This window comes from Miscanthus floridulus, chromosome 6 (assembly GCF_019320115.1).
Source record: "Miscanthus floridulus cultivar M001 chromosome 6, ASM1932011v1, whole genome shotgun sequence".
NCBI classification, from domain to species: Eukaryota; Viridiplantae; Streptophyta; class Magnoliopsida; order Poales; family Poaceae; genus Miscanthus; species Miscanthus floridulus.
This window is the reverse complement of record NC_089585.1, coordinates 142,903,078-142,917,231: the sequence shown is the minus strand read 5'-3', so window position 1 is coordinate 142,917,231 and position 14,154 is coordinate 142,903,078. Positions and strand designations below refer to the sequence as shown.

Genomic DNA, 14,154 nt, shown 5'->3' with positions numbered 1-14,154 from the left:
TATACATAAGGGACATTACTAAGGAAGGCTCAGGACATGGAGCAAGTATTCCTTCGTAACCGGGTCCTACTTGCCCTATATTCAGGGAGTGGACTACAAAGGACTCAATGGGAGTGTCACATCCACGACCTACCACATGGCCTGTAATATAGGGTGCATCCATAGGTAAACATCGTATAAGCACCATGCTTACACCATGTCGACCACTCACCCATGAATTCAAAGAGTGAGCGCTATATGATCTTGTGTTTGAATATAAAGATAATCTAGCTATGTTAAGCATATAATCAAAGTAGATGATAAACAATATAATCAAGAACATAGACAATATATAGAGCAATGTCAAATCCATTGTAGCTAACAAATAAATACAGAAAGATACAAGAGAGAGGTTACAGAAGGCTTTACCAAGCCACGCTCTTGACATGATCTAGGAATCCAAGCAAAGCTTGCCTCCCTCTAAATCTAGCCTAGGTAGCTATGCCCTAGAATATGGTAGAGCTCTGAGGAGACTAGGGCTTCTAGCTCTAATGACTTGATCAAATGACTTAATGACTTGAATCCAGGGGGTAGGGGCTTGCTTATATAGGCCAGAGCGATGAACTAGAGCCCTCGGATCAAACCGACCTTGATCAATGGCAGTAGATACAAACCCTAAGGCAGTGGAGGAACTGACTGTAGAAGCAGGAAGGCTGAGCGGTGGGGCCCATAGTTAGCCAACCTGGGTCCACAGGCCGGCTGACCCCCTATCAGGGGTTCGAGTCCTGCTTCAGGCGAAGAGTCTTCTCATGATCTCTAGAACCTTCCTATGTTGGTTCCCACATAGGATATGCTTTTTAACCTAATGTCGGTGTGGGACCCATAGGATACCCCATAAGGAAGGGAGAAGAACTAGCCTGACTAGGATTCTTTCCCCTGTAATCTTAGTAGTAGTAGTATTCTATAATTCCTACTAGGAACTCTCATTGTAAACCGACTAGGACTCTAGCCTCCTGACTATATAAAGGAGGACAGGGCTCCTTAGATCGGGGGTTGAGAGATGACAATTGTACAATGCACAACACTTTACAATCAATCCAACGCAAAAGGCTAATGCCAACTGGACTGTAGGGCTATTACTCGATCTACGATCAAGGGCCCGAACTAGGATAAATCGACTGTCTCCTACGTTAACCATCGAGTTATACATATGCTGAAGCCTGAACATACTGCCCTAGGTACCCCCGTGGCAGGCTATCGGTGGTCAAACATCGACAGCTGGCGCGCCAGGGTAGGGGCTTTCGATGACTTTGCATCTGAGAGCTTGATGGACCTCGACAACATGATCTTCTCAAAGGGATCAACCTTCATCTTCGGTTCATGGATCTATGAGGTAGGCGACGATGGCAAGCTCTAAGGTTGTCTCCTCGAAGATTTAGATCATCATCAAGGCTATTCTATTTCGATGATAACAACAGATCAGCTTGCCAGAAGATTCACGCAGCCATGTCCTAATCCAACTCAGGATTCCACGACTTCATGCATCTGATTCAAACTCAAGTTCTGCTTCTGAGACGAAGTCTTGTCTGAAGTTCTTTCGGAAAAACCGAGTTCTTTTCTAACAAAGCTCCAGAACGCGACGTCAACCTATTGAAGAATACTACTCGGAGTACACTCAAAATACTTCAAAGAAGTCGGGTCCTCTTCCAGTTCGGACTCCATAATATGGCAACATCCTATCAGACATGGCGCGAAGGATCCACCTATCCAGTGCTTAGAATGCCACTAAAAGGAGCCTAGGAAGGTCTCGTTTTAACCATAACATCTCAAGACTGCATCGTTCACTGGCCAGGCACCATTCCTGAGGATGACGGCACCCAACTAGTCGACTGATACGAACAACAGCAACTCTACCATACCAAGAAGGAGATTCGATCTATGACCTCGAAAACCTCTACTGAAGTTATCAACAGCTCTAGCAGTACAGAAATCAACGACGATGCCAGAACAACTCACACTAGAGAAGTATTCATGATTCGCCGTCCTCGATCACCATTGATCCCCCCAGAAGTACCCGACGTAAGGTCTTCAGATGAGTCCGAATCCAACATATCACCATTTATCTAGGGGCACGATGGTGAGACTGAGAGTCAGAGGCAAGCAAGAGAAAGAAAGAATAAATTGAAACAAGGACGTCAACGCCATGCTAAACAGCTGAAAGGACACTTGGATCAAATATGACTTTGCTGGGGTACCAGACTCCAGAAGCAAACATCAAGAAAAACTAGCGTTACTGAACCATCATGGCAGCAGAACCTGCTACACCAAGATATCTCAACTGGTTAGAGTATCCAATTCAATATTCAAGAGAAGACCTAATGGACCACCAGTAGGAAACATAGGCCATTACCCATTGGTTCTAGATTCAACCATTGCCAGTATGACTATTACGAAAGTACTAATCGATAGAGGAGCCAGGACTCAACATCATTTTTCAGAAACTCTAAGGAAGATGGGACTACAACTCATCGGGATGATCACACCAACAAGCACACCTTTTTATGGCATAGTACCCAGCAAGGCAGCAATGCCATTTGGACAAATCACTCTACCGGTTACCTTTGGAACTCCCACGAACTACCGTACAGAGTTCATCAAGTTTGAAGTTGCAGATTTCGATTCATCATATCACGCAATCCTCGGGCGCCCAGCACTAGCAAAATTCATGGCAATACCACATTATCCGTACCTGTTGCTTAAGATGCCAGGGCCTAACGGTGTTCTTTCTCTTCGGAGTGATTTAAAGCGCGCATTTGACTGTGACATACAGGCAATCCAAATTGCAGCAAAGGCATAGGTAAACGATAGAAGAAAAGAAATAGCCACTATCACCGTATAAATAAGCCAAGAAGAACTAGAGATACCGGCTAAAAGACCAAGCATCCTAGCACCACCAAAAGAAGCCGACGTCAAGCAAGTTGACCTAGGCACCGGTGATCCCTCAAAAACAGCAACCATCAGTGCCCACCTATCAGCAAAATAGGAACTCGCACTCACCAACTTTCTTCAGGGACAACAAGGATATCTTCGCTTGGAAGCCGGCCGACATGCCAGGGGTCCCAAGAGAGTTGGCTGAGCATGGAATTGATGTCAATGAAGGCTCCAAGCCTGTGAAGCAACTGACTACAACAATTCTCTCCTGACAAGAAGGTAGCAATTAAAAAGGAAATTACAAAACTAATGATAGCTGGATTCATTAGGGAAATTCTCCATCTAGATTGGCTAGCAAATCCAGTTCTGATACAGAAAAAGAACACGGACGAGTGGCGCATGTGTGTTGACTACACATATCTCAACAAGCACTACCCAAAGGATCCGTTTGGGCTACCACGCATTGATCAGATAGTTGATTCAATAGCATGATCTACCATATTATCCTTTCTTGATTGCTATTCCGAATATCACCAGATCGCATTAAAAGAACAGGACCAAAGCAAGACATCTTTCATCACTCCGTTCGGCGCCTATTGCTACAGGACCATGTCGTTTGGACTTAAGAATGCTAGAGCCACTTACCAAAGAGCCATCCAAACATGCCTTGATGATCAGATCGGCGAAAACGTAGAAGCATATGTGGATGACGTAGTTATAAAAACAAAGAACCTGGATACACTGATTGAAGACTTAAAACAAACCTTCGAGAATTTGAAAAGGTGGAGATAGGAAGGCAAAGTCCTAGCACGAATGAAGGACGACGAAAAAGAATGATCTCACCAGGACCTGGAGCAGGGACCCGATGCTCGCCTAGAACTCTCCATTCAGCAATGGCTTTGCTCTGGATCAAACCATCGCTGACAAGTTCCCGAAGCTGAATCTTCGGTCATCGTCGGAGCCTGCCAAGACTTCTAGGCAGCCCTCATGGCCACGAACTCCTGATTCTCAATCACAGAAAGTGATGATTCCTCATCCATGAAGGTTGCCTAGGACTTGCTCATGGCCTTCTTCTTACCCATGTACTAATGGAGGCAAAAGGCAACTAGAGGAAGAGAAAGCTTGGACGGCGGCGCTAAGATGGCGGCGGCAATGGCGGCGGTGGATTTTTGAGAGCTGGGGTTTCAAGGCAAGAGATGGGCAGTAAAGAAAAAGAAGATGAAAGGTCTTTAAATAGATTTTACAGCGATAAAGGCGGCCCACTAGGCCCGTTAAAACACCACGTGAGAACGCAACGGTCCATTTACTGACACAGCTAAAATGACGGAGGGCACAAATCCACACAACGGTACAATTCAACGGGCAGATTTCAAACTTATCCATCCAGCACTATGATAGAGTTATCAGATTACTGCAAAAAACAACCCGTTAACCATGAAGAAAAGAAGGGCTACCTCACAAGGAACATAAGAACTCGGTTCTTATGGAAAGAACTCGAGAATATCATGAACAACTAGGGCTACAGTAGAAAAATAAGTGATAACTTAGGAGACAAGATTCTTTTCATTACAAGCGACTTCAAAAACAGAAGATTACAAATTTTACAAGACCCAACGAACTCGGTACCATGAAAAGCAAAGTAGCAAAGAGGAACCTTGAACACGGCTAGGCTCTGGAACAACTACGTGTCCCAAATTACTACTCGGAAGGACAAACTGCCATCGGCTACACTGTTTTCTTCAAAGGACGGATGCAGTGCATCCAAGGCGGAAATCAGCAGCACGGCGGGACAACATGGAGCAGAGAAGGTCGGTAGGCATCTGTCTACCCAAGATCGATGTGATGCTAGATATGGTGTTGATCTACACTGGACAGTCTCAAGACAGGTGATGAGGATCAACCCAGAACTGCCAGATGAAGGAACGAAGCCCACATCAGAAGACTTCCTCCAACTACCGCCACATACATCCTGGTACAATGCTACTGCGGGATTAGCCTACCTCTAATCCCTATCACAAGACTTCCTCCAGCTACAACAAGACACACAGGAACTACAAAACACGCTTGGGGGCTACTCCACTTCGCAAACTACCATATTTATAACTACGAAGGTTTCAACAGAATGTTCAATGGATAAAAACAAGCACTCCATGAAGGGTATTTATAGATCAAAGGAGCGGTGCACATGGACTGGGAGTACCAACGAAATAAGCCTAACAAAGGACACAGTAAAAAGACAGAGCCCAATAATGGAGGACTCAGGCGAGAGGGAACAGTACTCGAAGATGAGCATATTCGGAAGAATATACCAACACAGTACAACCCATGAACAAAAGGCATTTACACTCAACCACCACCATACAACCACATCTGACAACGGCAGACTACCAGAGAATACGCCAAGACTATGCATCCGAGTTCTTCCTGAACAAAACAACCCGGATATATGCTCGGGGGCTATAAAAGGAGAAATATATAGTTCTTTCGAACAACTCAGATTAAAGACCCTTCAACTTTTTGTTCCAAATAGCAAGAGGCACGGGGGCCACACTCAGTGAGTGCACTTTTTTCTTCAAAAAAGCACACGTCACTCAGAACACTTCTTCAAGATAGATGACTTCAAGGCCACAAGATAAAAAGGACCCAGACATAGCTATATCCAAGCTCTTTTCGATAAAAAGAACCCGAACACAGCTAAATCAAAGCCCTTTTCAACAAGGAAGCCGGGAAACCTTTCAACGAAGAATCAGGAAGATTTCAAGAAAATACCCTCAAGCTCCTTGTACCAAACAGCAAGAGGCTCAGGGGCTACATCCAAATGGGGGTACTTTTTTCTTCAAAAAAAAGGTACACACCACGCGAAGATCTCACAAAGCGCTACACGGTTTCGCTCAAGAAAGCACTCGGACGACGCTTATTTCTGCTCGACAAGACTTGAAGGAACAAGACAAGGCTTCCAGAACTCAACCATGAAGTGCTCAGGGGCTTGTCGGTGCGGGACCCACAGGATACCCCGCAAGAAAGGGAGAAGAACTAGCCTGACTATGATTCTTCCCTTATAATCTTAGTAGTAGTATTATTCTGTAATCCTACTAGGAACTCTCATTGTAAACCGACTAGGACTCTGGCCTCCTGACTATATAAAGGAGGGTAGGGCTCCTTAGATCAGGGTTGAGAGACGACAATTGTACAACATAACACTTTACAATCAATCCAACGCAAAAGGCTAATGCCGACTGGACGTAGGGCTATTACTCGATCTACGATCGAGGGCCCGAACCAGGATAAATCGACTGTATCCTGCGTTAACCGTTGAGTTCTGCATACGCTGAAGCCCGAACATACTACCCCTAGGTACCCCCGTGGTAGGCTATCAGTGGTCAAACATCGACACCTAACATGTGGGTCCTCTCTTGCTCTTTTCCTGATTAACCCCTGCAGAAACATGGATTCACCAAAACCTATGGAATTCTGTTAGTTTAACCCCTAAGTCTATGTTGGAGATTGATTTATGCCCTTATTCATGTTTGGTTGATGGTTTATAATAGTAGTTAACTACCGTCAACAATTCCACACTTGTACAGTAACAAAGACCTATCAAAACACTCAATACCTCTATCTCCCTCATGCTCATGATGTTTGGCCGCTTGTGCTACTCTTAGTGTCGTTCTAGTTACAATTGGGACTTCTTGCTCTTTTTAACCACTGCTAGTATGGCCTTTCCTTTGAGTTCCTTGTCTCTTCAAAGGAACATAGAAGAAAGGCCATTGAAGGGACAAGAAACTCAAATGAAAAGCCACATTAGTAGTGGTTAAAAAGATTAAGAAGTCACAATTGTCAAAGACAACAAGAATGACACTAAGAGTAGCACAAGGCGCCATGGCGATTGGTGACCTTAGTCGATTGGTGACCTAGTGTATCTATTTTGTATTTGTTCTAAAAGATTGAAGGAGGAAGAGTGTGTCAAATGAGCCCAAGAGGTGCATCTAGCCCCGGCTTAAATAGGCCAACCTTGAAGATGGAGAAGCAGAGAGGAGCCATTAGGGACAACAAGGCATACTCCATAGGAAAGTAATGATGATGCAATTGTGTTGTGGGTGGTTGGAAAAATGGGGAAATAACTCATGCTGAATTTACTGCCATCGGTACACTAGATGGTCGTGTAGGGTCGGCGGCCATAACGCCTATCCCAGTCGGCTCAGCGTTCCAAATGATGGTGAAATTCAACCCCACTACCACCGCCGCATTGATGGTTTTCTACAGCCGGTTTCATTCCTTACGAGGCCTCCCTATCGGTCCAACCGATGGTAGAAGTATCACATCGACGCTTTTATCGCTACGACAGTGAAACCCTCGATGATGAAAAGTCAATCTGTAGTAGTGAAGGACCGGACGCGTCTGGTCGTGGAAAAAAGGCTCTAGGAGCTCTCTAGACTCGACCAGACACTGTGGCTTCGCGAGTCCATTCGTTGCACCATCGGGCCCGGTCAGTGTAGTGGCAGCGTGCGAGCGAGTTAGCCATTGGTAGCAACGGCTAGTGCCACGTGGTGGCGTACCAACGACCGGACGTAGGACCAGACGTGTCCGATCATGCCTGCTAGCGCATCCGGTCAGTTCGACTTTTATCCAGTGAAGGGATAACGGCTCTATTTGTTTGTGGGGTTATAAATAGAGCACTTGGCCAGCCTTGGGCTAGCCGCTGAGCACCCTTAAGCCTTGGTGGTTTGTGTAGGTGTGCTTGGGAGCCTTCTAACTCACATACGCTTGATAGTGATCATCCAATTAAGTCTGAGTGTGATTCTAGTGCGACTGCATTATGAGGTTGCATCAAATGGCACTAGGTAATCGAGTTGTAAGGCAGTGGTGCTTGTTATTCTTGGAGGTTACCACCTCCTAGATAGCTTGGTGGTGAGTTATCCATCAGGAAGCACGCAACAAGATTGTGCGGTGCTTCGGAGAAAGATTTGTGAGGGTACCGTGCTCACAGAGTGGAAGCCACAAAGAGCAACACTAGTAGAGCGTGTCATTGAGCTACCCTCACTTGGTCCGTGGGGTTCTTGCGGTGCCCAACATGTGGGCTTGGTGTGGTGCCAATTAGCCGCCAAACCACCAAGTGAATGATCGACACAATAGGACTAGCGTGTTGGCAAGCACGTGAACCTTCGGATAAAAATCGCCATGTCATCCATGTCTTCCCATTAGTTTGCATCTCTGTTATACAAGCTTATATTTACTTTCATTTACTTGCGCTTGTGTAGTTGCTTTTGTAGTTAGTTAGCTTGTGTAGCTTGCTAGTTACCTCCTTACTTGTGTAGTATAGAAGTAGCTCCCTTCGTAACTAATTTAGTTTTAGTAACATTGTTAGTTATATTGCTTAGTTTGTGTAGCTAAATAATTTGCACTCTTTAATTTAGCATTAGTTGTCTTGTTATTGAGCATTGCTAGTGAGCTTAGGAGCTTTGTGTTTTTGCTTCACTAGTTTGTGTAGGAGCTCCTCCGTTGCTTGGTACTAGTTGCATAGGTTCGTGTAACATTACTTCTAAAATTAGTTAGGTGAGCTGTAACTAGCCCGGCTCTTTAGTTGCTTAATTAGAAACTTTTATAAGGTGCTTGAAAGCTTAGATAGAGGGGTGTAGTCTTGGCGAGACCGATAGTTTTAATTCTGTATTTGTTTCGGTTAGCTGACGCAATTAATTTTAGAAATGATTATTTACCTCCTCTGGTCCGCCATCTCAGCCCTACACATATTTATTGTGTACGCTTAAACTAAAATGCAGTGCTTATGTAGGAACTGGGAAGTCACCTTTGCTTTGGTGACGAGTTCGATTGAGGCCATGAGCACACGAACATGGTTGCAGCATCCTCGTGTAACACCGTGTGTTGCTCTTGATTAGCCTATCGGCTCCTCCTTTACTGATCCGTCCTCCCCCTCCAGCTCCCCTACTTCTTAGCTATGGAGAAAATAGGGAATGATTTGATGTCTATGGATTTTTGCATCGAACAATGTTTAGTCGGGCCATGTTTAGTTCCTCCCAATTCCAAATTTTGGCACTATGCAAAAAGAAGATTCCCCGTCACATCAAACTTGCGGTACATGTATGGAGTACTAAATGTTGACGAAATCAAAAATTAATTGCACAGTTTGGTTGTACTTTGCGAGACGAACGTTTTAAGCCTAATTAGTCAACGATTGGATAATTATTACCAAATAAAAACAAAACGACACTGTAGCAACAGTGTCGCTACAGTGATTCGGCCGGCGCCAAATCGGCCGAACTAAACGCGGCCTCGCTTTCTTGCTTTGGTTCTACTCTCTAGGTGCTCTTTAGCTATAGGCTAGTTCCTGGCTTCCTCAAGACTCCCCTCTCCTATTTGTTCCACTTCCTACTATAGTCCTAGCTAGTCCTCCCTCCTGGTGGTTGTCGACTACTAATTAGCTCCCCTCTCGGTTGTACTGTGGGCTGAGAATAATAGGGGGCTTCAAGCTTCCCATTGGTCTGTTGACCGGTCAAGTGAGTTGCTTCTTCTAGAAGGAGATGACAAGTCCTCCCCTGGTGCTTGAACTAGTACATATGGTGGTAAAAATTAGATCCTGGCCTGGTTTAGATTACAAGTTTTTTCACTCTCTCTTCATCACATTAAATTTTTGGACATATACATGGAGTATTAAATATAGATAAAAAATAATTAATTACACAGTTTGATTGTAAATTACGAGACGAACCTTTTGAGCCTAGTTAGATCATGATTGGACAATAATTATCAAATACAAACGAAAGTGATACCATGCCAAATACTGATTCCTAACCTTAATCTAAACCCGGCCCTATAGTTTTGTACTACTGTGTCCTTTACGTGCAAAAGCATGATGATGTGTTTTAGGCTGTGTTTGGCGTGGCTTCGGCTCCGCCGTGGTAGCGTAACTGTAGCGGAGCTAGGAGAAGCCCCCTCATGGCAGCTCTTCTGGCTCCTCTCTAGGCAGTGCTGGAGCCGAAGCCTTTTTTTTCCGTTGCTACAGGACTGCACAGGAAGTAACAGGCAAGGAGCCGGAGCCGAGCACGCAGGTGCCCAAACAAATGGTCCTTTAGTTTGTAATGTTACATTAATCTCGGTATGCACATAATCAGCCCCAAGAATTAATACACGATTTGTTTTCCATTTTCATGTCTAAGTGTATTAATCTCCTAGCTTGATTTTTAATTACGAAGTTTCTTGTTTTGATAACAGCTAGTATATTTTTCTTAGCCAAAAATATATTACTGAGGATCTATGCTACTGGAGTACTCTCCTCCATTCCTGCGTGCGGGATCTTTACCCTGTCTTGTTAGACTGGTCAAGACTCTAAACAGTGTGACTGCCTCTAGTTGCTGCCACTAGAGATTGGCTGGCCTCCTTCTAGAAGGGTATGACAACTCTCAGGTTCATAAACTAGCACGAACTTGGTGAAATAGTAGCGCTTGGTGACTTCTCCAGTTTGACATTCATCGCACAGACCCATCTATTGAGCGACTACATGTCCACCTTCCGCTTGAGAACAACATCCTATATGCTGAAGACGACAATCTTGAAGAAGTGGTTCGTAATCCACGCAACACAGTAACCAAATTGACTGCTTAGTTTGAGGCCAACAAAACACACCCACAGACAAGGCAATTTACATATATAGAATTTCCTGAGTATTGGACATGGCATGCTGATGGCAAATATTTGCAGCAGCGTCGCAATAATCGTGCAAAGATCGATTGGCCGCATAACCAACATCAGCCATAATGAAGGCGAGGCCTTCTACCTACATATGCTACTACACATAGTGAAAGGCGTGCAGTGCTACTCTGATTTAAGAAACATTGCTGGTCATCAATACCCTACCTTCCATGCTGCCTGTGAAGCTTTAGGTTTACTTGGTGATGACCGTAAATGGTCCCATGCTATGACTGATGTAGCACATTGGGCATTCCCATATCAACTTCGGCAGTTGTTTGTGATGATGCTTCTATTTTGCCAACTCACAGACCCAGTAAAGTTGTTCGATGAATTTGGACAGATAATGGGAGATGACACCAAGTACCGCATTTGTCAACTAACACCAGGGCTACCTAAGCAACTCCTTTAGAGGCAGATCAGATCCTATGTTCTACTTGAATTAGACAACTTGCTTAGAAATGCCGGTTATTGAAAGGATCTTGATGTCGCCTAGAGGGAGGTGAATTGACATTTCTGAAAATTATCAACAAATAAAATTTGCAGCGGATTAGCAGACCGTGAAACCATCGGGAAACTGCGTGGAACCTCCGGGGATGTCGCGGAGCCTCCAGGCAACACAGAGTACTCGGCAGCTGCTACGCCTAGACATCAAACTCAAACCAAACTTCTTGGTGATGTGCTTGGAGATGTCCATCGGCAAGTCAACGAAATCCCTGCACTCACAAACACACACTACCAAGTAGATCGAGTGGAAAGCAAATAATGCAATTCAAAACATAAGGGACAATACACACGATTTATTCCGTGGTTCAGCTCGCCACCAAGGCTTGCATATGTCCACGTTGTTGAGGAAGCCACAAAGGCTTTGGGTCTCTTCCAACCCTATCCTCTTCTCAAGTCCAACACCGAGGTTGAGCTTGAGGGTTCCACTAAGATCTCCGGGTAATACAAACTTTCTCACGGCTCACCACAAGCACGGGAGCTCACCGGACGACGCCTAGCCGTCTAGGAGGCTTCACCTCCAAGAGTAACAAATATGCAACGAATGATTGACGTAACCCGACAAGTGCTCAAGGTTTGATTTGCTCTAATCAGCTCTCTAACACTTAATCACACACTAATTACTCACTCTCACAAAGAGAGGGGTTAGAGAAAGCTCACAAATGGCTTGGAATAAGTTGGGAGTGAAATGAGAGCCAGCAGCACGGCTAGAAGACGTGGAATGAGTATATATACTCACCCCACAAAAACTAGCCGTTGGAGGTCAAAAACTAGCTGTTATGACCTACAGCCCCAGAACCTCCGCGCACGGGCACGGAACCTCCATGGCCCAAAGCCTTCGCATAAACGGGTAGAACCTCCGCGGGTCTTCAGGACAACAGAGATCACCATACGGAAAAAGCCATAACTTTTTACTCCGAACTTCATTTTCGGTGATCTTGGACTTTCCAGAAAGTTTGTTTGAGGACTTTCCAACCTAACAAAGAACAAGCCCCAAAACCAACGAGTGCAAGTGTTGTGTCATTATGTTTCTCTCATGTTAGCACTTGGGTTTGGTTAATTTGAGCACTTGAGACTTATCAATGATTCGTGTTGCATCCCTCTTGATAGTACGGCATACCTATACTCAATATCAAGAGAATATAACCATTTTAACCACTTGAGTCTTCAATGTCTTCATATGCCATTTCTTCTCAATATCTCTTCATGAGGGGTTGCAATCACCTTTGTCTCATCTCTTTAAGCAAACTCACCTTAAGCATGTGACGTGAACCATTTCAACACATGTGAGTTCAATACATGGCCTCAAGTCACTTCCACTAATGATTTGATCTTCAACATAATATGACTTCTCATAGCTTGATTAGTTCCTTGACTCAATGCAAGTACTCTCTTCTTCACCTTAGCCATGGTACCTCGGTCCTCAAGCCATCGCTTACCCTTCACCTCCGCTTAGTCCCTCGAAACTTTTTCCTTGCTATCTTCACCTTATCAAGCCATACTCAAGTCACATCATACTAAGCATCCATTGAAAAACCATTTCTCCAATATTGTGATCTTTGCTTGAATATCTTCAAGATATGAATGTTGAGATCAATCAAGCTTCAGTTTGATTCACATTGACACATATATGAATAAACATTAATATGGTCAAGCCAATTCACGGTTCCTCATATCCTCTTCATTTTGGCTTGACATTCCTAACACTCTTTTCAATATATATATCTTCATACCTCTAGCTTGATCAAATCAATGCAAAGTGATTTTCTAAATCTTTATCCATACAAGCAAACCAATGTAGAGACTGACTTATATCCAATATGAATTGTGTCCTTTGTCATTTAACCTTTGCTTGGTATTTCTTCACTTATATATTCTTGACTCATTCTTTAATCCTTGATCAAAGCTAATCTACTATCAAATTCTTCTTGTTCATATGAAGCAAGTCATTATTGAGACCAATCCAAAATCATCAACTCATGTCTCTTTTGCCATTTGCTAAATATGTTTGCTTTCTCATGATACTATGATATCCCACAACATAGAATCTATTTTATCAACTCCATTTGCATTGTTGTCCTTTTCTTGAACTAGATTGTTTTCATGATCTTCTAACACAACAATACATAATTTTGGTCTTAATTTGAACATTATGTGGAATATCATCAAGTTTGCCTTCTTGTTGAACCTTTAGTCACTTCACATTCCATAATCCGTAAGTATATGCAATAGACTCAATTTTCTGTTTAACACTTAGCAAACTTGTTAGACCTTTAATTATGTTGTCATTCAATCCACCAAAATACACTAAAGGGCTAGATGCACTTTCAGTTATACATTGGCTCATTTCCACCTACCGCAACCAGATCATGATACATCATCAATTTCTGAGAATAGGCTCATACTGGATGAACTCTCATATGGTTCTGATGCTACAACAGAATTGGTGGTTCACCAGGTTCGATGCTTGAATCTAAACCAGAAGCATATTTATGACACTATAGAGCATTCAGTTACAAATAGTTGTGGTCATACCTTCTTCGTTTATGTATATGGTGGGACTGGAAAGACATTTCTATGGAATACCCTGCTAAATAGCATTAGAAGCCAAGGAAAATAAACATTGACGGTCGCATCATCCGGCATAGCTGCGTTGCTACTACCTGGTGGTCGCACACCTCACTCACATTTCAAGGTTCCATTGAACACTGAAGAACACTCTATATGTACAATAAAGAAAAACACAAAGTTATCAGAATTGATAGAACAAACTGCACTCATTATATGGGATGAAGCACCTGTGAACCATAGACATTGTTTTGAAGCACTTGATTTAACACTTCGAGATATAATGTCATCAAGGGATCAGGCTTTAGCAAATAAGCAGTTTGGTGGCATCACAGTTGTCCTTGGTGGAGACTTTAGGCAAACCCTTCCTGTCATTACCAATGGAAAAAACATCAAGTTCTAAGTGCATCGATTACTCGCTCCTACTTATGGCAGTGCTGCTCTGTCCTTCCATTGACAGAAAACATGAGG

General features: G+C 43.7%; 1 pseudogene; it reads left to right on the top strand.

Annotated features, from left to right (window-relative positions):
* The first annotated feature begins 6,789 nt into the window (after nt 1-6,789).
* LOC136461404 (uncharacterized) lies at nt 6,790-14,086 on the top strand (annotated as a pseudogene).
* The last annotated feature ends 68 nt before the right edge of the window (nt 14,087-14,154 follow it).